Below are 25,014 nucleotides of genomic sequence, written 5' to 3' on the forward strand. Positions count from 1 at the left end.
TACGAGGAACATCTGCGAGAGGTTCTGGAGATTTTGAGAAGGGAGAACTTGTATGCTAAGTTCTCCAAGTGTGAGTTCTGGTTGCGCGAGGTGTAGTTTCTTGGGCACCTTGTCAACCAGAATGAGATTTCGGTAGATCCGGCCAAGGTAGAGGCCGTGATGAGGTGGGAGGTCCCGAGGTCTCCATCCGAGATTCGGAGCTTCCTCAGACTGGCGGGCTATTATCGGAGATTCATTCAGGATTTCTCCAAGATAGTTGTGCCCCTGACCAGGATGACAAGGAAGGTCGTGGTCTTTCGTTGGGGGTTGAGCAATAGGCTGCATTTGAGATATTGAGGCAGAGATTGTGCGAAGCGCCGATCTTTGCCCTGCCAGAGGGCATGGAGGATTTCGTTGTGAACTGTGATGCATCCATCTCGAGTTTGGGTGCAGTATTGATGCAGAGAGGGCATGTCATTGCTTACACTTCGAGGCAGCTGGAGCCTCACGAGGAGAACTACCCGACGCATGATTTATAGATGGAGCTGTTGTGTTTGCCCTCAAGATTTGGCATCATTACCTCTATGGGGTTCGTTATACGATTTACATGGACCATAAGAGCCTGAGGTATCTCGTGGACCAGCCAAATCTGAATATGAGGTAGCATCGGTGGCTTGATGTGGTAAAGGATTATGACTATTAGATCCTCTACCACCCGGGAAAGGCCAATGTGGTGGTCGACACGCTTAGCTGCAAGGCAGGGCTGATCAGGGATATCTGTATGTGGATGACAGTGGTGACTCCGTTGTTAGAGCGCATTCGAGAGGCCCATCAGGAGGCCATGAAGGAGGAACATCGGAAGAGCGAGCGGATTGTGGGGCAGGTTTCCTCCTTCAACTATGACAATCGAGGATTACTAACACTACACCGTAGGGTGTGGGTGCCATACTACGGGGGTGTGCACCAGATCTTGATGGACGAGGCGCACTAATCTTGATTCTCCATTCATATTGGGGTGACGAAGATGTATAGGTATTTTCGTCTGGACTATTGGTGGTCCTGCATGAAGCGGGATGTGGCATGGTATTTAGAGTGGTGCTTGACCTGCAGGAAGGTCAAGGCCGAGCATCAGAGACCTCACAACAAGATGTACCCGTTGGATATCCCGCTGTGGATATGGGAAGACATTACGATGGATTTTATCACATAGCTTCCCAGGACCGCGCGAGGAGTGGATTCGATTTGGGTTATCTTCGATCGGTTGACCAAGAGTGCCCACTTTATTATGAGTCAGGAGAGTATTTTGGCCGAAAATTTGGCCGGAATCTATATCTGGGAGGTGGTGGCACGGCACGGGGTGCTAGTGTCGGTGATTTCAGAAAGAGATGTTCAGTTCACTTCCAGGTTTTGGAAGAAGTTTCATGACGAGATGGGTACTCGTCTGCATTTTAACACTGCCTTCCACCTGCAGACGTATGGTCAGAGTGAGCGAACCATCCAGACTTTGGAGGACATGTTGCGGGCATGTGTCTTAGACTTTGGAGGCAGTTAGGATACTTACCTTCCGTTGGTTGAATTCTCGTACAACAACTGCTATCACACGAGTATCGATCGTCCTCCCTTCGAGATGTTGTACGGGAGGAAGTGCAGGATGCCGATATTCTAGGGCAAAGTTGGCCAGAGGGTCATAGGGAGCACCAAGGTAGTGCTCAAGACAATATAGAGGATTTAACAGGTCCGGAGCAGGATTCAGACTGCTCAAAGTCGGCAGAAAAGGTATGCCGATAAGCGCCGATCATACCTGGAATTCCAGGTCGGGGATATGGTTCTCATGAGGGTATCGCCATGGAAGGGCGTCATCCGATTCAAGAAGCGGGGCAAGTCGGGCCCCAGGTGCATTGGGCCTTTTTGAGTTACCGCCCGAGTAGGGAAGGTGGCATACAAGTTGGATTTGCCAGCCGAACTCAGTGAGATCCACAACACATTCCACATCTCCCATCTGCGGAAGTGCCTAGTGGACAACTCAACGGTGGTACCCTTAGAGGATATTCAGGTTGATGACAGCCTGAATTATATTGAGCGGCCTGTGGCGATCCTCGACCGAAATTCGAAGGATTTGAGGAGCAAGAGGGTGGAGCTAGTGAAGGTACCATGGCAGCACCGGAAGGGCTTGAAGTGGACTTGGGAGTCGGTGGATGAGATGATGGAGCATTACCTAGAACTTTTCTAGGAACGAGCAACAGACTTCGAGGATGAAGTATGAAATAAGTGGGGGAGATTTGTAGCACCCGGTTCTTTGTATGTATTTTATTTAAGTATTTTGCATTTTTGCCATGGGACTCGGTGAGCTGAAGGCCCAACTCGTCGAGTTGGAGCGGGTTTGGACACGGGACTTAAGTGGCGGACTCGTCGAGTCGATGGCCAAACTCGGCGAGTAGGCTCTGACAGGACAAAAAACCCTAATTTGAGGGTTTGCACCCTATTTAATAATCTCTTTCAGCCACCACTTGTCCCTATTGCTCCTAAAGACCCTCCATAGCAAACCCTAGCCGAGTGTGTGAAGATCTAAAGGAATTTGTGGTGATTTTGGTGGTTTTGTTCACAAGGAAGAAGGAAGAGCTTAAAAGGACCAAGAGGAGATTGAAGGATTCATGTTTGGGACATCATTTGCAGTCTTTGAAAGGTATAAAGTCTATACCTTGCTTGCTTAATTGTTAGATCCCTTTTTGGGGACGACTTAGGGCTTTTAAGCTAGATGAAGTGACCAACCATGATTTGCAAACATGGTTGGGGGTCAATACTTCAAATCTAGCACTTGGGTAGGGTCACAAGGCAGATTGGAGTTGCTTTTGCACTCAAGGAAGGTCCCATGCATTATAAGAACCATTTTAGGCTCAAAAGTCCCATGCATGCACGTGAAGTTCGTAACTTTACGTGCTAGATCGAGCTTAGGGCTTGGATCTATCATTTGGACAAGTGTTGTACATCGTAAATCGAGGATTTTGGGTGTGGATGTTATCGACTCGGTGAGTCCGTTCTTGGGACTCGATGAGTCTAAGGAATAAAGTCCCATATCTGCTGAGGGTCAAAAGAACTCAGTTGGGTGTTAGAAGGGTTGTAGCAGGTCAGATAGAGTGACCCAACGCATTGGACTTAGTCTTAGACTTGGATTTCATGGGACTTGACGAGTGGTAGAACAGGCTTGTGAGTCCAAGGCAATCTCCTTATGATTGAAGATGAACTCGACGAGTTGTTCATACAACTCGGCGAGTCAAAGTCAAGACTTGTTCATCAGATGAAGGTGAACTCGACGAGTTGTTCATACAACTCGGTGAGTCGGATGAAGGTTAATTCGATGTTCATATAGAAGAGGAAATCATCGAATCGTTGCAAAACTCGATGTGTCGAGTCGTGGATAAGGACGGGTAAAAGGTTAGGGACTCGACGAGTTGACGGCCCAACTTGGCGAGTCGGGTCAACTTGAAGTTGACTTTGACTGGACTTGAACTAACCTTGTTTAGGGTTGCACGTTCTGTGTGCTGACTTGAAGGTTGTCGTGTAGAGATCGAGGAGTCGAAAGGAGTCGACTTGTACGCCGAGGATAGTTCAAACACTGCACGACATTGAAGTGAGTTACCTTCCAGTAAGGGTGGGTCTAAGGCCACAATGCCGGCCCACCAAAGAGGAGTATTTAGAAGATGATTATCTTTGTGATAATTATCTTGGTCTGGTTATGTGCTTTAGTCATTAGATTTATCTGTATGATATGTTATGTGTATAGTAAGGATTAATTTCCCTGATAGCGGTCCTTAGGACCGAAGGGTAGGTCAGTACCCGGATATGACTGACTGTATGTTTATATCTTGTTGTTGTATGCTAGTGGTAGGGGTGGAAAAGTCACCAGTTATCGGTTGCAAGATAACGATGACAGTTACCGGTTGAAAGATACCGATGATGATTACTGGTTGAAAGATACCGATGATGATTACCAATTGAAAATATCGATGGAAGTTACCAGTTGAAAGATACCGACGATATTGTATGGTATGTGGTATGATGGAGGAACTCACTAAGCTTTGTGATTACGGTTTCAGTATTGGTTTCAAGTATCTCTTCGTCTAAGGGGAAGGAGCCGGCGGCGTAGCATCGCATCATACACACACATGATTCCGCATTGGACTTTCCTGGGATTGTAATATGATTTTTATTGTACTGATGATATAGATTTTTGAAACACAACTTTACGATTTCCTTTATTGGCAATGTTTTGGTGTTATGACTTATGTTATACTTAATTTAAAATTAAATTTTCGGGCATCAATTTTGGGATGTTAATATATATATATATATATATATATATATATATATATATATCTTTATTCTAATAAAAAAATAGATTTGTTCTTATTTTGTCATGTGTCACTCTGTTAAGCTACATAATTAATATCATGCCACTTGTCATCTATTCAATCATCATTTCAAATTTTAAATTTCAAAAGTTTTCACTCTAATTACATTAAATTAATAACTTTATATTAAAAATTAAAATAATATTAATACAAATTATAAGGTTACATATTTATTTAAATCAACGATTCTAATTGTATATAACTAAAAAAAATTATCTCTTAATTAATTTTTTTTAAATAGTTTGTTAATAATTTTGATTTTTTCACTATAAAAATTTATTTAGTTTTATCACTGTCGTTACCACGGTTATATATATATATATATATATATATATATATATATATATATATATATATATATATATATATATATATATATATATATATATATATTCTTTGATGCTTTATCTATTAGCTAGAAAGAAACCATTTGATATATATGGTTCAATTTTCTTGTTGACAAAATGAAATTCAACGATTTCGCATCTCTCAACAAAGATTATACGCATGCTTTTATTGTAGTCAAAGACATAAGTAGTTCTTTTGCCCTTAACTAGTACCATGAGCTGCTTATCTTTACCGGTACCTAAAGATTCGAATATAGCCGAGCAAGATTCGGAAATTTAATCTTTAATGCTTTTATTAAGTCAAACAGACAAGACCCATTGGCACATCATGTGTAAAGGGGTAGGGAGACAACCGTTTTTTTTTTTTTTTTATTTTTTTTTATTTTATTTTATTTTATTTTATTTTAAACGACAAACCATGCTATTGTTAATCTATAATCCTAAACACTATCTATATGTTAATCTATAATCCTAAACACCATCATAGTGAGATTTGAATTAATGACATCTCATCTAACAATCCTTCACTAGTTAAAGTTGCTAATACTCGACTTCCGCTCGAATGAGTCTGTTTTATAGATTTCTCTTTACTTTTTGGTTTTAATATTGATATTTCTTGAAGTGCATGTGTTATCCTCTTAAAAAGTGATGTTTTATTAATATGATTTTTTTATAACCAAAATAGCTTTATAAATTAAAAGATTTTAATTTTTATACATGGTTAGTCATTTTAAAGGTATTTATGAATATCTTACTAAACTCACCATATATATATATATATATATATATATATATATATATATATATATATATATATATATATATATATATATATATATATATATATATATTTTCGGCCCTGTTAAAACATGTGTCACGGGCGGTTGCAAATATCGTACACCATCTAAGACGGGCCTGAGGACAGTTCAATTGAGATTATGATAAATAGAGATCTTGATTTTCAAGATCGGCCACATAGTTCTCATTTGACACTCTAACGCTTCAACATACCGGTGTGAAATTAAAATCTTTAACCGTATGATTGTATTGCGGAAATGTATACTCATATGTGATTATACACGTCGATACATATGTACCTAATCATAAATGATTACACCGATATGTCTATCTACAAAGTGATTAGTCATGTATGATTGTCGTGGTTGGTAGAAAAGGAGGTGACGGTGATAGCTGTGGCGGTGGTAGAGGTGATGGAGGTGGCATTGGTGGGTCGCTTGGTGCAAGAAGTGGTGATGGTAGTGTCGATGGTGATTGTGGTGGCGCGAAAGAGTAACGAACAACGATGCATAATCATTTATGATTAAAAGTCTTCCGTCGTGTCTGTACATTGGAGCGGAAAATGAGAAGTATGTGGTAGTGGTTGAATCTCTATACCGTTATTATTTCGATATATATATATATATATATATATATATATATATATATATATATATATATATATATATATATATATTCCAAAAATACGGTCCAAAAATTTCTTTTTAATTTATAAATAAAATCATAGTAAACCAAATCATCTCATAAAAACATAAGTGATAATATCTCGAAACATCATATCAAAACACTGTATCAAAATCACATGTCCAAATATCAGATTAAATCATCACAGGCTAAAAGTTGTGGTGTGTGCAATGCAGTCATTCCGAGCTCTTCCCCTTACTAGCGAAAGTACTTGAAACCAAAACTGAAAACCGTAAGCACGAAACCTAGTGAGTCTCCCCAAACTAACACATAACATACAAATAATCATGCTACTACGAGATACGGGCCCCACCCACACTCAAGGAGATATAAGCCCCCCCCCCCCCCCACTCCACTAACTAGGAGATGCGGGGCCTACCCACACTCCACTGACTTTGAGATACGGGCCCCACCCATATTTCGTTAACTACGAGATACGGACCCCACCCACACTCAGTTACTGTGAGATAAGGGCCCCGCCCACACTCAGCTACTAAACATACTTGTAAACAACAAGTATAATCAGATCCATCAAACATTCCTTTATCCATACTCAAATAATGTTATGAGGATACGTGTCCCACCCACACTCGACTATCTATGAGATATAGGCCGCACCTACACTCAGCTACTAATCAAAACATATATGAGTCAGTGTTGGTGCCTTTTACCCGCTCAACTTGGAGGAAAGCTCACCTCACAAAGCTAACTGTGGAATCTAGAGTGAGGAATCTCTAACGGCTGCTCCAACGACTCCCCAACTATCCTTATCACAATAACACTTAGTTAAAATCCAATAATCCTTCTTAGGGTAAAATTAACATTTTACCATAGTCAAAGTCAACACCATGGTCAAAGTCAATGTTTTGGGTTGACTCAACTCACCAAGTTGACTCATCAACTCGTCGAGTTCTATAAATAAAAAATCCTGAAATCGCGATCCAACACGTCAAATCAGCCCTTTGACTCGTTGAGTTCCCTTGCGACTCGTAGTCGTGATAAGGCGAGTCAACTTGTCGAGTCCCTCCTCAGACTCTTCGAGTTCTACCTTATTCAGAATCGGGACAAATCAACTCAAATTGTCGAGCTCCTCTATGGACTCGACATGTTCCTCAGTCTGTTTGGGACATCTTAAAAGATTAAGCCCCTACCCTTTAGATCTAAGCTTCATGCTTCTCATATACACTAAAAATATCATTTTAAGGGTAATGTTTCCAACTTTACCCATTAATACCTTTACTTAATGGGTTTAGATCAAACACTAACTCTTTAGGACCTAGACCTTGATCCTAAAACCATCAATATTCTAAACCAAGGCATGTAAATTGAGATCTTCACTCTAGACACTATAATAACATGTAAAGCTTCCACCTTTCTCTCCATGCATGGCATTTTGGAGCTTAAAAGACCAAAATGACATCCTATAACTTGCATGGGGCTTTAATGGCCATAAAGTATGCACTTTTATGCCATGAAAGCCCTTCATGATTCCAGATCTGAAGGTTAGTCACTTGGGGTGTGATAACCCGATATTTTTCAAACCAATGTAACATTCAAAGACTCAAATGTAATGAACTATTTTGAATCAAAGGAATCAGCGTAAACAATGAAGTGTTCAAAAATCCAAATTAGGATGCATAAAGTGTTAGATATCGTGCCAAGGTTTCCAAAATATAAAGAACACTCAAATCCGAGCTAGAACCAAAAAAGTTATGACCAATCGAAAATCCATGACACCCAGTAAAACACTGATAAACAAAAAAAAGGGAAACTTCAATAAAATACTTTTTAGCCCTAGACACCTAAACTAAAGTCGTAGATTACGTTAAACTGTGAATGTGCGTAAAAAGAGCACCCAAATCTGACTTCGTATGAAGAAGTTACGATTTTTCTAAGTTTCGGAACAATAGTAGACAGCTAAAAACTCGGAATAAAGATCGAGCGATTTTTAGCCGACGCGACCTAAACGAGAGTTGAAGGTCTCTACAATAGTAGTTCAATGGTAAAAAGACAGACGAAAACGGACATCGTATGCGATGTACAGACTCGGATCGACCATGTTGCCCCTACCACTCTACAGTGATCCTATCCGAAGATCGAGGACTTTGACATCATCGCTGATGTATGCCCGGCATATGAGGGTACGCCCAGCGTACGAGGTATGCCCCGCGTACTTCGGTGTACGCCCTTCATACGAGAGTAGTGTTCCTCACCTATAAATAACATGCTCGACCTCCGACTTCCCTTTCCCATTTCTCTCTTATCTCTCACTTTTACTCCTCGTTTAGCATCCCGAGACGACCCCAACACCCCAGTTTCATACCCCAGCCCCGACGAAGGTCCGAAGCTCTGAGATTCCTGAGAATCTCGCCACTTTCCAGTTGAAGTGCCACCCGAGAAAAAGCTCGTTTTCTTCGAATCGTCACACTTTCTAGGTGAGTTCATACCCCTACCTTCTTTTCACGTATTTTCATATTTTAAGGGGAGAAATACAAGTGTAATACGACAAAACCTCACCGTTTTATAAAGATTCAAATACACCACCTACATTTTTATAAATGTTAAACAAACTTCGATATCAATGTATAAGCTATATACAAAGTTAGTATTACATCGAGTTTTTATCACCAAATGGTACACACTTTCAGAAAAACTATAATGGGTATAGTTTACAAGTTATTCATTACATCTTTACGTAAACATTGTGAGAATGAAATAATTTTATCTTCATGAAATATAGACTTTTCTTTCATATATCTATTAATACTAAGTTTTGCGAGACATTCAACTTCAGCGTACTCTGAAGTATGCATTTCAAGCCTTGTATTATAAACCATAATCTTTTGGAGGGAGAGCATGATACTTGTGTATAGTTCTGTACGAGACTGACAATCCCGCACCTAAATTGTTCGCTACAGTTAGACCGACAGGTCTGGGGTGACAAACGTCATAACACTACAACGCCTGAAGAACATTGTTACAGGCAGTCTGGGTCAATAGCATGGTTATAAAACTCACACGAAAGTATTAAATAAGTTTAATTTATGAGACTCTTGAATGAATTCAATAAATACATTATTTTGAGTATAAATTCACTTTCATCATTTGAGCACGAAAGATACTATTGCACTCCAGCTGTGGAACTTTTTCAAACCACGAGAAGAAAATATTGGATTTTCTGGAAAACGCGTTCAGTTATTTTTACTAAAATACATACAAATTTCAATACAAAAACGCTTATGAACTCACCAACTTAATTGTTGACATTTTTTTTTCAAAACTACTTGTATTTCTCAGGGAATCAGTAATACAGGTAACCATCAGCTTTTGGAGAAGGAACGCTAAGGCTTCTATTATCAAAACATTTTAAATCATCATATTTGTAATATTCTTTTAAAACATGTATTACGAAACAATGTAAGTTTTTGTTATATGTATGATGGTTGTTTTTACTTTCTTTACAATATTCAACTGTAATGATACTACGTGAAGTCACCCACCCTCGAATGTTTCCGCCATTCTGGTTTGGGGGTGTGACATGGTCGTCCAAAACCCAGAGATCAAGCTTCTTGGACACAAAAAATCCAATAAAGTGATAATAAAGAGATCTAAGAAGCTACTAAACAAGTTTTACACTTGATTACCAACAAATGACGAGGAAGAAATGGAGTCTCTAGATCTACTATCTTCTCCTTGAATCCTCAAGCTTCTCTTTCCTTCACAAGGTTCAAAACGCACAAAGTTTCCCACATAAATGGCTCATAAGCTCACAAATACATTAGGCTTTCTGAATCTGGGGTTTGGAACTTGGAGGCTGGAAATAAGGCCAGTGGGTGGGGATTAAGATGCTTAAATAGGGTGCAAAATGCGAAAATTAGGATTTCATTTTGGGAATCTACTCGTCGAGTTGAGGGCTCTCAACTCGTCGAGTAGGTTACTTAAAACCCGTTACAATTATGGTTTCTACTCGATGAGTTTGGGACTCCCAACTCGTCGAGTTGCTTTATAAAATGAATAAATTATAGTTTAAATGCGTACCAGGAAAAATGCGTTACAATTCTCCCCCACTTGTCTTAGGCTTTGTTATCAAAGTATGCTGCGTTGGGAAACAATTTCGGGTAATGCTCCATCATTTCCTCCTCGGGCTCCCAATTCCACTCCAGGCCCGTGCGATGTTGCCACTACACCTTCACGAGCTCCACCCACTTGTTCCTCAACTCCTTCGTCTTCTTATCAAGAATAGCTACTGGTATCAATGTAGTTTAGGCTATCGTCAACCTGAATATCCTCTAAAGGCACAATCGTTGAGTCATACACAAAGCACTTTTGCAGCTGAGAAACATGGAAAGTGTTGTGGATATGGTTGAGCTTTGCTGGAAGATTGAAACGGTAAGTCCCCCGGCCTACCCGAGCGAAAACCCTGAATGGACCGATGTATCTAGGGCCCAGTTTGACCCCCTTCCTGAACTGAATGGCACCTTTCCAAGGTGACACCTTCAGGAGGACCATGTCGCCCACCTAGAACTCCAAGTCTAAACGGTGCTTGTCGGCATAGATTTTCTACCAACTCTGAGCAGTTTGGATCCTGCTCCAGACCTGGTGGATCCTCTTAGTGGTCTTGAATACTACATCAATACTACCCATGACTCTTTAACCGACCTTGCCCTAATAGATTGTGGTCTTACACCTCCTCCCGTAGAGCATCTTGAAGAGAGGTTGATCTATGTTGGCGTGGTAACTATTGTTAGACGAAAATTCTGCTAACAGAAGATACGTATCCCAACTGCCACCAAAATCCAAAACATATGCGCCCAGCATGTCCTCGAAAGTTTGAATCGTCCTCTCGCTCTACCCATCCGTCTGAGGGTGGAAAGCGGTGCTGAATTAGAGACAAGTACCCATCTCGTTGTGAAACCACTTCCAAAATCTTGAAGTAAAACGAACATCTCGGTCTGACACCACCGAAATGGGCAGTTCGTGTTCTCGGCCAGCTTGTGCAAGGGTTCACACTGCGTTCATTTCAAAAGATATTTGGGAGTTGCCAGGAATCGAACCCGAGTGCCTCGCTTCAACATCCCACGTATCTTACCAGTTGGGCTAGGCTCCCTCTTATTTCAATCCTTCCCAATTTAATTCAACAGGATTCAGTATCTTCGATTCCAATTTCGCATTTTTTACACTTTTAGCCCAAAAATCAATTTCCTTTTATTTTTAAATTTCATTTTCAACTAAAATTTTAGTTTTTAATTTTTTACTTTTAATTTTGACTTTTTAATTAAAATTTTGACTTTGACTTTCAAGTTTGACCTTTGACTTTAAACTTTGCCTTTTTCGTTTAACTTTCAAGTTTTCAAATTTAATTTTCGGTTTGACTTTGAAGTTTGACTTTTAAATTTAGAGTTTTTTAATTTGACTTTTAAGGTTGACTTTTGAAGTTTCAAGTGAAAGGGCATTTTTGGTAAATAATGAGTTCTTCAAAAATCAAAGTCAATAAAATTTCCTTGGATAATTTACGTGATCATTACTAATTACTACATAGAGAAAATGAAGAACTAAAATAAGAGGGATACCAACTTACGAAAGGCCTGAAACCGTTGAAAGATCAATGAGAGGCCAAGTAAAATGTTTATAAGAAATTACAAGCAGACTATAGTAACAAGTGTGTTCACTATAGATATCTTAAAAAGGATTTTGATGCTGTAACTGTGGAACTTGACACATTGAAGACATGTTTTGGAAATGCTGAATTTAACTTCAAAAAATTCGATGTGTCAAGTGAAAGAGTTGCAACAATCAATGAACACCAAATGAAATGAATGGACTAGAAACAAGTAGGCATAGGCTATGAGAGTGCCCCTCCCCCATTTGATCATAATTACACACCTATTCCTTTGACTCAAGCTGAGATTAACTGTGAACCATTTATGGTCGGAAAGTCAGCGACTGAATAGGCAACATACTGTAGTGATCGGAAATTAGATACTAACGTTTCTACTTCCCATTCAGATACATCTTTATGTCAAGGAAAGCAGGAGTCTGGAGAGAATTGTGCTAATAATAACCCTGTTTTGAAAAATGATGTTTCTCATTCAGATAATATTGTTTCTAAATATGATGATTTTATTGGTGATGATTATGTGTCTAATTATGATGCTTCAAATGTTTCTTGTGGTGATGTGTCTAATAATTCTGATGTTTCTATTACTAGCACACCCACTACACCTACACCTATCACACAACGTGAATCATGAACTTGTACATGTGGGAAGAGCAAGGGAGTCAATAAAACCACTAAACCAAAAAAGAACAGTACCAGTTTTTATTCTAAGAGACAAACATGCTTTAACTGTGGAACTGCTAGTCATATTTCCAGTGATTGTCCAAATCGGGCATTTGTTCCTTTTCATGCACACAAAAGAGAGAGAAATTCGCGAGGAAGATCTCTCATGAGAAATTTCTCAAGGCCTCATTTACGTGATGGTGATTGAAATGTTCATTAGGACAGAAAAAGGGATGAACTTAAAAGAAATAAACAGGTTTTTCATGCAAATATAACAGGTTCTTTCACGAAACCGAACGTGGCTAAGCCAAGATCGGATTCGTCAAAGTATTCATCTGGGTCTATGGCTAATTTTAGACAGAAACCCAAACGATCAAACCCAAAGAAAACTATTTCAAAATTATATGTAAGAGTTTCTAAACCTAACTACCAATGGGTGCCCAAGAATCTAAATATCCAATCATCTCAATCTTTTGCTTGTGCATCTGTTGATAAATCAAATTAAAAAATTAAAAAAAGAAATACGTTGCTAACAAAGAAAACCCTAGTGTTGTAATGAACTGGTTTCCGAAATCTTAATAATCCCGCTCATTGTGCACATGACAAGAGACCATGGTATGTCGATAGCGGTTGTTCCAGGCACATGACAAGAGACATCTTCCAACTACACGTCATCCGGACTCTTAATGGTGGCTATGTTTCCTTCGCGAGAGGAGATGGAGGTAAGATCACACAGAAAGGAACACTTACAAATGGAGTGCTAAGTTTTGAAAACTTCATCTACGCTCCTGAGTTAAAGAGTAGCTTGTTGGGTGTTACACAGATCAGCTTATGGACTACCGTTTCAATTTTCTTGAGACCCCTATTTTCTAAAAATTATCCGTTTTGAAGACTGATTTTGTTTTAAGATAGTGTAAATTTGTGCATTTAATTTTCATTCTCTCCTATGCACAAATTTAGGTGGAGAAATAAAACAAAATAAAAAAAATCAGAAAATTTATATAAAAAAACAAAATTATACAAATTAGAAAACCCAAAAATAGTTGTCCTTAATTCCGATATTGACAGGGCGACCGGGAAATTCTGCTAAAGTTGGTCTGTAAGAAATTATTTTCTTGCTTTCTTTTTGTCAGTCATATGTTTCTTCCTCTATGTGATCGAAAGATCCGACCTGGACTTCAACATATGCAATTCTATCTCTCTACATCTCCTTCTATGCAATTCTTCCTACCTGTTAGCCATATGATGTATCGTTTGTGTGATTAACAATTCGACCTAGTACACAACATATGTACCATTCTACTTCTCAATTCCTCAAAACTCCATTTAGTCATATGTTTCACCTTTTATATGATTGGAAGAGATCCGACATGGGAGTACAACATATCCATTCTAAATCTGTCTTCTTCTATAGTAATTGTCTGCTCACCTAAAGTAAGGAATATCTCGAAAGTTCTTGATTATTGGGGTATATCATGAAGCAGGAAACATGTCCTAGTAAATCTAGAATTGAACAATTAATGGATTGTGTGTAGATCTCGCTGCTCAATTTAGGTGGACAACAATATCCTTGGTCGTCGTCAGATAAGTGGTCCTTAGGAATTTTATCTAGAATTGTAAAGTCACAATGTCTTGTCATTTGTAGTATGTCCTAAATCTTTCAGTGAAGACCTTGATGTTTTCTTTGACATTGTCCATGATGTTGTTCAACCTGCAACAGAGACATAAAGAGTTAGTGGTGTTCTTAAAGTGTCATCTCCTACTTTTGATCAGATGGCCGGTGCTACAATTGATATGGATGTAACGTTAAGGATTCGTCCCTTCATGTTGCTATTCCAATATCTTTGCCGTCTGAAAGTGATCTTGAATTGATACATGCCTCCCAGCTTCCGTTGAAAAGAAGGTGAGATGACCCGAGGTCGGGAGTGCTTATTAGAGATCAAGTCCAACCAATGCAACTAGCAACTACAACCACCACTACCCATCACAGTCAGCCCAAGTTGATATTCAGGAAGGTACAAGCACTGTTTTTGAAACTAGGAGTTCTTAAGCTCTTGGGGATTCCTCCCCTCTAAGGCTTATGCATGACGCTGCATCTGAGATGCTCGCGAGGTTCTTGGAGGAACATGATGATGATCTTAATCCTCACAGAAAAGGCATATCTATCGGGGAAGGCAGCTCAGGGGGAGTAGACCTATCTGTCCCAGAACTAAGAGAGGAGATCACTACTCTTAAATAGAAGCTCATCGAGAAAGACGTTCTGATCAGAAACCTCGATATTCAAGGTTCCGAGCTTGAAGAAGAAAACTTTCAAAAGTCTAAAGAGATCTCCGATCACCAGCTTAATCTTGGTGCCCTATAAGCTGGCTACTTCGTGTTGTTGATGCTAAGAATCTTCTACAGTTCAAGAAGCGAGACATACATACCTTGTTGATGCTGATCAAGAAGACCTGAGTACATGTTAGTCCCAAACCAAAGGGGAGATTTTTAGGTCATAATTATATGGTTTGGGCTAGGAAATTATTAAGGAGGAAGTCAGATTTAGAGATAGATGCATATGTTGTGTCCTAGGTCGGATCTCTTTCAATCAAGCAGAGGGGGCAACATATGGCTAACTAAGATATAGGGAATGAGAGGTAAAATGTTGCATATGCTGTGTTACAGGTTGGATCATTTCAATCACGTAGAGGAGACAACATATGGCTCACAGATAGGAAGAATTGCACACATAAAAAAGATGCATAGAAATAGAGTTGCATATGTTGCAATCTAGGTTAGATCTCTTCTAATCATGCATAGTAAGCAACATATGACTGACAGATAGAAAGCAAGAAAATAATTTCCTACAGAGCTACTTTATCAGAACCCCCAGTTGCCCAATCAAAACAAGAATTAAGGACATAAGTCCGTACATAAAGGAAAAGTTGAACCATTGTTCTAGATGCATATTAATTTAGTGAATCCCATGAGTTACCGTGTTTATCTCACTGCTCAATCTACCCGAGTGTCGTATGGTCAGCCCAAACAATACTATCTAAATCTACACTGTCAAATCCTTCATGCCTACAAGCACATTGAACACAGAGTCTAGAAAATTCAGATTCAGTCCCTTACACATGTTTGAGACAGCCCGTGATCACTTTATCTTGATATCACTTTATCTTGTTGGGTCAAAAATATGTTTTATACTTTACTTTTCTAGGTAATTATATTTTTTCACTCTAGTTTATGGCTGTATAGGTGTTTACGGTCGTGAACCCATTTGTGGTTGTTTGTCTCATATAAATAGTGTTAGTAGTGTCAGAAGAGTATGGACGGCTAAGAGAGAGTGTACAGTCTAGCATAGCTTAAATGTGTGTATTCTAAGGTGTTCTAGAGAGAGAAAAGAGATACAAGAACTAGTGTATGTGTGTACTATATGTATGGAGCATCATTCTATTCATTGAATACATCATAGATTCACTTATTCTTCTTCTCCTTCTATTCTATTTTGATCTGACATCATGCATTTGATTGGGATTCCGCACCATCAAACGGATCTGATTGATACACAAGCGAATCGGGGACTTACAAAAACTAAGGACAGTCCAAGTGAACCTAAATCAGTGGAGGATGAATCTCATGTGAGAAAAGCGAATCCAAGGGAAAACATCCACAAGTCCTCAGATCAACTTGCACTCTCAACCTATGAAAGCTTCATCCAAAGAAGCTAAAGGAAAAGAAAAGTTAGTTTCAGATCCTGAAGTTCCATCCAAGAAAACAAATACTAACTCAAAGAAAGTTGAAAAAGAGTTCGTAAAGAATCAAATAAAAAATAAGCACAAACAATCTTTACCAAAAGAAATGAATGAAAAAGTTAATAGGATAAAAATTTTCAGCATAACAAAGAAAGATGAGACCATATTAGTTAAACTTACTTATATGGTTGATTTTGCAATTAGTTTTCCCCTTTCAGTAAAAGGCTCACAAGGACCCAAGAAACTTGTGATTCCTAAATCTACTTGATTTTCGCAGGTAATACGTGACGAACAGTTCGAATCTGAATGGCATATCGACAATGGCTGCTCGCGTCACATGACTGGGAGGAAGGAGGAGCTGCAAGAGTTTTGGGCTCTTAAAGATGATGGAAATGTCAAGTATAGAAACAACTCTTTTGGAAAGATTAAAGGATATTGGATAATAACAAATGGAGATTTCTCGATTCGTAATGTGGCATTTGTAGAAGGCTTGCAACACAACCTCATAAATGTTTCACAATTGGTTGTGGGAACGAGCTTAAAGGTTTCATTTGATAACGAAGGCTCTGAAATCATAGAAAAGATGTGTAACATACACGTTCAATTATTGTGTTATGTAATTTTAAAAGTGAATAATATAATGAAATATTATATGAATTTGAGTGTTGAGTTCTAACAAGATAGTTTTTACTAGAATTGAAGTAAAACTATGTTTAGAATCATTAGAAATGTATTCGAAGTCTTATTAGATTCCAATCAAACTCCAATTATTGAAATTAATGAAAATATAAAGATGGAAATAAGTGAAAATAATGTTAATGAAAGTTTTAAAGATTTTCGTTAGAAACCTATAGGCGAAAACCTCATTGAAATCCGAGTTATAACGAGGAAGTTATGACTTATTGAAGTTTTGCGATAGAACCGACACGATGCCGTATCACATAAAAAGTGAGTTTTCGATAAACTAACTTTTGACTTTATTGATCTAAATGAAAGTCTTAGTATTCGTTAAACCAAGAATTTTCATAAAAATAACGTCAAAATCTGACTTCGCATGACGAAGTTATGATTTTTCTAAGTTTCGGTATAGTAGTAGACAGCTAAAATCTCGAAATAAAGATCGAGTGATTTTTAGTTGACACAACCTAGATGAGTATCGAAGGTCTCGTTGATATTAGTACAATGGTAAAAAGACAGACAAAAAAGGACGTCGGATGAAGAAGTTATGAAATTTTAATGGACCTTTCTGGTCTCGACGCATTAAGATAATATAATATTAAAAATAAACTCAAAATTAGCTGACAAAGTCCAAACGAAAGTTGTAGAGCATAATTTCACCTATGCGTGGATATAAAAAACGTTAAAAACTAAGCTTGTATGCAAAATGTATGGATTTTTGAAGTTCGGAGCACAAATTTCGAGACCTAACTGCATTCACGACGTGAATATAGAAATTCACGATGTGAACTACTTAAAAGACACCTTTTGAGCCTAGAAGACACACAGAAAGCCTAGGGGTTGACCGGGATCAAACTCACGACGTGAACAAGCATGATTCACGCCGTGAACCTCGAAATTTCACCCTATAAATAGAAGACAAAGCCTTCGGGATTTGTTTGCTAATTCTGATATCTCTCACTCTCTAAACCTTCTTTAGCCCACTTTTAACCCCCCCCCCCCCCAAGTTACGGTATCATCCCTGACACCCGAAGCAAGTCCTAACGCTTCAAAGTTCCTGAGAAAATTATATTTTCTAGTTGAAACTCTACCTGAGTAAGGCCGGTTTTCAACTAAAATCCTCGGTTTCATCACAGAAAGTCATATTTAGAGCCGAAGTACTACCCAAATTATCATTTATTCCTTCAGTTATTGCACGGTGAGTTCAATATATAAGAACAATTGTATGTTATGTGTTATATTTTCTATATGCTTTTCCGTGTTATCATCTCCTATTATTATTTCCGCTAGTATGGTAGCAAAGTTGTACCTTTGACCATGTGATCCGTGAAAGGACATAGCTTCATAGTGATATTGGTATGGAGCCTTTGGCCTTGTAGAGCATGTATCGTAAGAGAATGAATTCTATTTTATGACACTGGCAAAAGGTTAGATAGGGTTAAAAGCCTAAAATCTACCAAAATGTTTAATCAGAAAGTTTATGTCTTATGTGCCATTTGGGCCGAAGCTTTATTGATGTATATCAAGTATTGAAATTGTTATATCTCATTGATTGATATAAGAAGCTTCTCGCATGATTCACATATCTCTTTGTTGTTCCTTGTTCCCTTTGCTTCTTCCATATTAAAGTATATATATGGCATAATGTTATATTGTATCTATTATCTAACTCACTAAATGTCACCGCTTACCCCTCTCATAGTTTAACAATTGCAGGAAATGAGAATTCAGTATAGTCATATACTGTTGGAAGATTTAGAATAGTTTATACTACTACTTTTGTACTTGGGTTTACACATGTATAAAACTATAATATCCTGGTTAGTTATGTAATATATAACACTTTGTAATAGTTGGTTTGTATCCAGTCATTTATGGTCAAACTATCAATGTAAAATATTGTTTATAAATATGCATGTAGCATGTTTTGGAGTAACTATATTGTGAAGTATGAAAGTTTGAGTCTTTCAAAAATACAAAAGTTTGGGTCTTTCAAGAAGACCAAAGGATTCCTTCTAAATTCGAAGCACAAAGGCGAAATGTATCTGTAAATCTGAATCTGATACGAGGGAAGCCTAACATTTTCTTAGTTACGAAAGCTCACTCAGGTGATAGCTGGCTATAACAATGAAGAATTTTACATCTCAACTTCAAAGATATCAACAAGCTTGTTCTTGGTGATCACGTGTGAGGTCTTCCTCTCCTTAAATTTGATAAGGATCATTTGTGTGAAGCTTGTGAAATGGGAAAGCAAAGTAGTAAAAGTAATCGAACGATAGTAAACACAAAAGTCATTGAACCACTAGAGCTTCTATATATCGACCTTTGTGGCCCTTTTGTAATTGAAAGTGTTGGTGGTAGTAAGTATATTCTAGTAATAGTTGATGATTTTTCTCGTTTCACTTGGGTGTACTTTCTTAAACATAAATCAGAAGCAACACCACAACTCAAGGATTTGATAAAGCAAATTGAGCTTCAACTGCAAAAGCTGGTTTGTAATGTTCGCAGTGACAACGGTTTGGAATTCAAAAACCAAGCGTTTGAAGAATTCATCGCTGAGAAGGGAGTTTCACACGATTTTTCTTCTCCTTATACTCCACAACAGAATGACCTAGTTCAAAGGAAAAACCCTCATTGTGCGAAGCTACGAGAACCATGTTATATTTCGCATGTCTGCCTCTTTATTTCTGGACGGATGCGATTGCGACTGCTTGCTTCACCCAAAATAGATCTATCCTGAATAAGCGATTTTTGATCACTCCTTATGAAATAATAAATAATTGCAAAGCTAACATTAATTTTTTTCATGTATTTGGTTCTAGGTGTTTCATCTTCAACTCTAAGGAACAACGAAATAAATTCGATGCGAAAGCTGACGAGGGTATATTCTTTGGATATTCACTGACCTCTAAGGAATATAGGGTTCTCAACAAATGATCCAAAAAGATGGAAGAAACCTACAATGTCATGTTTGATGACATCTAACTGAAGAGGATTTAGTCAAATGAGAGATAATCGAAGGAAATCTTTCCTAAGACAAGTCTAGCCACGATTCCTCTGTCCAATTTGTATGAGGAATTCGTATTACTCTCTAATGAGCGAGAAAAGACTATTATATTCGAATCAAAAGTAGATGACAACAAAGAGGATGAACTGAAGAAAATTATTGACGACGCAGCGAAGGATTTGCATCAATAGCCACCAAGTGCGAAAGTCTCTCAAGAGACGAACACTACATTCCATGGGAAGAATTATGATTCCAATGCACATTTCAGGGGAACAATCCACACCACAAGATACGAACATTCCATTGTAGGGGAGGGTTTTACATCATCAAATGACCCACCTACAAGGTGCCACAAACATCCATTCGACGGTGACTATTCAATTCCTGAAGTATAGGAGTTCTCATCATTCGAGGGGGAGAATAAAGATGCGAATGATGATACAGATGTTTAATCAGATTTGGAAGAAGTAAATCCTGAACTAGATCCCTCTTATGATCCGAACTATCCTCTACTAACCAAATGGACTAGAGATCACCCATGAACCCAAGTAATTCTTGGATTAGTGTCTAATTCTTGGGTTGCCTTCACCAAAGTGACTTGACTGGATGAATAATAGATAAAGGGGATATTATGGTTTATTAATATATTATATGAATAATATATTAAAAGAGAAATCGTATTTATTTAATTAATATTGGTCAAGAATTAATTAGGAATTAATTTTGTGATCAAAACGCATTAATTAAAGCTAAGGGACTATTATTGTAATTATTGGATAGTTGCAAAGTAGGGTGAGGAAACCCTAGAGATAGGGTGGACGAAATTCTTATGGATAGCCCATAAGATTTTGTCCAAGGTAGGGTTCTAGAATATTTTTATGGGATGCTTGGTGGCTAAGTAACCGGATAAGGACTATGGATGAAACCCTAATCTCACACCTATATATAGAGACCCTTGGACACCTATTTTTGGCTACACTAAAACCCTAAGAGTTCTAGGAGCTGATTTTATCTTCCATCTCTCTCTTTCCTTCTCTAATTACTTTGGTTTTTGTGATTCAATAGAGGCACCACATTTGGAGTGCTAAGATTCTCAAAAGCTCAAAGATCTTCAAGCAACAATCAAAGGTAACATCTTTACTTGTTTATTTATGTTGATTAAAGTTTTGTTGTATGTTGGATTAGGGTTTGCAAGTCATGAACAATTTTGCATGTAGAAATAGAAGAACTACATCCAAGCAATTAGGGTTTGCATGAACACCATATGAATGTTGTTTAGCTTGTAACCCAAAAGTAGTATTAGAGCCTAGATCGTTTCTCTTTAGTATTTGATGCATTGGTGAATTGTTCAATCTTAAAAGTAGAAATAAGCATGCCTTTGACTGATGGACTTGTCGAGTCATCAGATGAACTCGACGAGTCAGGACTACTCGATGAGTCCAGTTTTGCGACTCGACGAGTCGGCTCGTCTGGTGGCTGATTTTTCGGGATTTTGACTAAAACTGAGTTTGGATAATTAGCATAAATGATTTGAACTGAGAAAACTCGTTTTTTTCAATATGGTAGTGATTATCTAGATTTAATTGAAGGATAATTGTCAAAAATAAGATAATTACTTGTTTTATAAGATAAATATGATTATTTATATTTTTTATTTAAATTATCTTGTTAAGGAAAAGATTATGTCAAATTGTGTGATATATATTAATAATAATATTAATTAATAATTTTTCAAATTTGAACTAAAAGTTAGTTTTGAAAAGTTTCAAAACTTACCATCAAGTTTTGGAATTTAAATTTTTTATTAAAAGTTTAATTTTGAAATATTTAAATTCTAAACCCTAGAATTTTACAAGTTTAAAATTCAACCATATACTATTATAATTTTATAAGAATAATAATTATATTTATGTATAAGATTAATGCTAGTCTTACTATAACGCCTGTAGATCCGGGCTACTCAAATTAGAGATAATAAGTATCGAAAATAACTTTTCGGAAAAATATTATTTAGAATAAATAATCTTAACCAAGTTGTAGCATATGTTACAAGGTTACAGTACATATAAAGACCGCCGAAATCCGAGTTATAACGAAGAAGTTATGACCCGTCGATGTTTCGCGATGGAACCGACACGATATCGGGAAACGTAAATAGTGAATTTATTTAGTGATCTAAACGAAAGTCATAGAATGTGTTAAACCGAGAGCGGCCATAAAAGGAACGCCCAAATCTGACTTTGTATGAGGAAGTTATGATTTTTCGAAGTTTCGGACTAGCAGTGTAGAACCCGGAATTCGAATAATAGACTGAGCGGTTTTTAGCCGACACGACCTAAACGAGAATCGAATATCTCGTTAAGAGTAGCGTAACGAGAAAAGGATGGGCGAAAATGGATGTCGGATGAATACGTTATGAGAATTTAGGGGACCAATCTTGTCCCGGCCTATAAAAAATATATAACATTTAAAATCGAATCAAAATTAGCCGACGGAGTCTAAATGAACGTTATAGAGTACGTTCTCGCCTTTGTGTGGATATTAAGAACATCAAAAAAGGAGCCTGTACGCGAAAGTTACTAATATTTAAAGTTGAGGCATGAAATTGCGAGACCTGATGAAGAATCGATGACGTGGTAGTGATCTAGACCGTCCATCGCAGATCAGAGGTCGCCTCGGATTCAGCCACGTCGCTCCTCGCCTACGCCTTGCATCCAAAGTCTGTATGCCCAGCGTACCTTCGCTCCTTGTCATCTGATGCACGTGCGAGACAGCTAGAACGAGGCTGGCAGTCTTATCCAGAGTTACGCCCAGCATAACTGAAGGCTACGTCCAACGTAGTCTGAAGCCAACAACCTATAAATAAATGCAAATTCTCTCGGATTTTCACACCAAATCTTCTTCTCACTCTAGATTTCTTTCTCTCTCTAGTGTTCCAAACCCTCCCTAAAGTCTACGTGAATCCCTAGCACCCAAAGGAAGCCTTGAGGCTCCCAGAGTCCCGAGAAAAAGGGTTTTTGGGTTTCGAAACGCTGCTCTGAGCAAAGCCTGGTTTTCTTTAAAATCCACTGTAAGTGAGTTATGCTTACACAATTTTTAATATAGCTTTCAAATAATTATTGTAATGTTATTAGGTCCTTAAAATAATCATTTGGGCTACTATTATGAGTTATATTGAGTGTTATTTAATGCTTATATAATAATAATAGTCAGACTATTAATTTATCGTGGTTATCTTTAAACTAAACCCTAGTGGTATTGATACTAGGTTTTATCGAAGGAAATTGTTTTGAGAATATCGAAGAGCTGTCCGAGTGCTGAGTCACCACCTTTCAGGTGACTGCATAGTCACTTTCATCTTACACATACATATGAAGTATTTTATATAAACTACGTGCTATGTGTGAATATTATCTGAATACTTGCTGTCTATGCTGGATGAATGTTTTATACATGTTTAAATGATTTAAACTGTATACGTATTTTATATATACGAATATGTTGGGTATGAAATGGGTAGATGAACGATGAGAGATAAAAGATGATGTGAGTAAACATTGGCAGCTATAGACTTAGTGTGTAATAAATAACATCGGCAGCTATGGACTTAGTGCCTATTGGACAAGCACTGGTAGCTATGGACTTAGTACCTGTTAGGAATTGGTAGCTATGGACTTAGGACCTACTAGATAAACACTGGTAGCTATGGATTTAGTACCTGTTAGGAATTGGTAGCTGTGGACTTAGTACCTATTAGATAAACACTGGTTGCTATGGATTTAGTAACCGATGAATAAACTATAGCAGCTATGGAATTAGTGCTTTACGAACGAGCATTGGCAGCTATGGATTTAGTGCCAGTCCTATAACCCTGGAAGCAAGGGACCTCGGAATAAATGAATGCATGATAGCTGACTCTTAGGATAGATCTCCTTAAGAGTAAAGAAGATAATGGGGATGTGTAATTGAGCTGATTGTTTGATTGTTTAAACATAAAAGTTATATTATTCTGGGTTGAAAACCCTATGTACTCACTAGGTTTCCCAACCTGACCCACTCAGTTTAATTATATCACAGGTGATGATTTGAAGTCACATTACACTGAGAGATTAAAGAGATGTAGATCACTAGTGTAAATAAATGTAAGTTCTGTTTATGTTTATGTTTCTATATTGACGATGACATCCCAAACGTTTTAAATTGAATAAAATACGTTTCTTAGAAAAATTTTTGATAACATATTTATCGTGTTTTTCTGGGAACAAATTCCGCAACATTTTTATGAAAAGAAGTACTCTAATTTTTATAAAGCATAAACAAAATTGATTTTTTATGATCGTGAAAATGGGGATGTCACAGTTGGTATCAGAGCTTTAGTTTAAGCGAACTAGGAATATGGATTTATTTTCTAGACTTAAACTGGGAATGCTCAGAGATGATTTTGAGGTGTGAGCAGTAGCTTATTTTGAGGTGTGCCTAAAATGCTTTTATGTGCTAAATGCTTGTGCGTGATGTGTTGTTATTTGTTCAGATCTATGGTCTATTGCCCACCGGATCTGGAAACCTTATGTGTTTAGGATTCTAAGCATTTAACTACAATATTAGAACTATCATATAAACATTTCAGAGTGATAAGAACGATTTAAAACGTCAATCCTAAATAAAGAACTAGATTCACGTTATTCGGTGTATAGATCAAAATGGCAAGAACCTGCAATGGAACTAGGAATGCAAATGGGAATAGGAATCAACCCCCGGTGATTCAACAAATACCTATCGTAGTAGAAGATGTACCTGAGCCAATCACCATGGATAGAGTACAAGCCATGATTCGGACTATGGTAGCTGAAGAAAGGGAAGAAATGAGGCGGATGTCGAATAGGGACGAACCTACTATGCCCATTGAGCAACCCAAGCTGATTCCCGATCAATCGGAGGAATGGAACTACAGGCCCCAAGTGAGTCAAGTGGGGACTCAAGGTGAACAAAGGGATGGTCCGGAGAGGAGAAACGACAAGGATAGGAGAATGTACAAGAATTTCTTGGGTGCAAAACCACCAAGTCTCTCAGGAAGCCCAAAGCCGGTTGAGATTAT

This window comes from Lactuca saligna, chromosome 5 (genome assembly GCF_052625555.1).
Source record: "Lactuca saligna cultivar CGN05327 chromosome 5, ASM5262555v1, whole genome shotgun sequence".
NCBI lineage: Eukaryota > Viridiplantae > Streptophyta > Magnoliopsida > Asterales > Asteraceae > Lactuca > Lactuca saligna.